This window comes from Macrobrachium rosenbergii, chromosome 42, assembly GCF_040412425.1.
Source record: "Macrobrachium rosenbergii isolate ZJJX-2024 chromosome 42, ASM4041242v1, whole genome shotgun sequence".
Classification (NCBI taxonomy): Eukaryota; Metazoa; Arthropoda; class Malacostraca; order Decapoda; family Palaemonidae; genus Macrobrachium; species Macrobrachium rosenbergii.
In genome coordinates this window covers 47,727,444-47,728,821 of record NC_089782.1, presented here as the reverse complement: position 1 = coordinate 47,728,821, position 1,378 = coordinate 47,727,444, and the positions used below count along the sequence as shown (strand labels likewise).

The window sequence follows — 1,378 nt, the reverse complement described above, 5'->3', positions numbered from 1 at the left end:
ATGCGTGTGCTTGAACTCAGGTTATTTCAAGACTGCTGCAGAGTGATTTAGCCTCACTTGTCCCATCGTGCGCTGTAGAACGAGAACGCTCGCTAGATCGATAATGTACTATTCTGGAATTCATTGTCCTTTCTTTTCATTGTGTCATTGTTTCGTTTACCATCAATTTTCTTTGAGTTAGAGGTTATACGTCGCTTATGTTCATTATTATGAACAGAGACTTCACAAAAACTTTTAATGTTGTAGCCTAAAAGAACAGTGGAAACAGAGTTGGCGGTTTTGTTGGCAATTGTTGCTCTTGACAACCTTTAGCTCAACAATACGGTACAAATGAATCTCTCTCTCTCTCTCTCTCTCTCTCTCTCTCTCTCTCTCTCTCTCATAAATATTAAGCTAAAAATAACCCCTTAATATCGAATTCTCTCTACCTTGAGAATATCTTACCACCACGAAGGGGATTATAGGTATAAGATAAGTGCATCTGCGCCGGTAGGATTCTCACCGATGCCTTTGTTGCAAGGTTATAATCCTGGCTGGATGTACGTCATTTCCCAAGTATTGTGGCTTAAAATTTGTGAGTATAAAAAGTCGCGTGTCTCTCTCTCTCTCTCTCTCTCTCTCTCTCTCTCTCTCTCTCTCTCTCTCTCTCTCTCTCTCATATCAGGCTAGTTTTGTGTTATCGTCCGTAATGCCACTGACCAGAAGACAGTCGGGAAAAAGAATTTCATTATAAAATGTTTAAGGAAACAAATGTTCGTTTATCACCATACTTAAGTCGGATGAACATTAGTTTGAGATTCATATGCCTGGGACATGCAAAGGAGCGAAATCATTAAAATTTTTTATTTTACTCTGTATTAACAAATTTTCTTGACATGTTTAATTTGTGTTATTCATGTAGTCTTCTGTACCTGGAGTGATGCAACTTTTTTTTTTTTTTTTAATGCTTTCCTTGTTTGAATTCGAATGGTAGCCAGACTGAACTGCAATTCCGCTAAAATATTTGAATAATTCTTTTGCAGAAATTTTGCATCAAAAGAAATTTTTCTTGCATTAAATTGACTTTCTTTTTTTCCTATTTTCAGGTTCGTCTTTGGAAAGGTAAGGAAGACCTTAGGCTGGTAAGCCAAGATACTGGAGTTTAGGAGAATTTACTTCGTTATATAATTAATGTTATCAATAATTACACTTTTTTGTAAGATGATTACGTTTTCGCATTTCACTTCCATAATAATTTAGAGTGATCTTATTTCCATATCTATAGTCTTCGTAACACAATAACTCTGCATTGGCAGGTAAGCGTTTAACTAATTTGCATTTGCTTAACATTGTTTTACCCTTGCTTGATCGGGTGAACGGCCAATCTTACTTTTTTTCA

General features: G+C 36.1%; 1 long non-coding RNA gene across 1 annotated transcript in view; it reads right to left on the bottom strand.

Moving 5' to 3' along the window:
• LOC136827676 (uncharacterized) overlaps positions 1-73 on the bottom strand; it is a 15,347-nt gene extending 15,274 nt beyond the window's left edge. Inside the window, exon 1 of the long non-coding RNA XR_010849837.1 lies at positions 1-73. This exon is cut by the window's left edge and continues 64 nt beyond it. This is a non-coding gene — a long non-coding RNA (uncharacterized lncRNA).
• Positions 74-1,378: the final 1,305 nt, after the last annotated feature.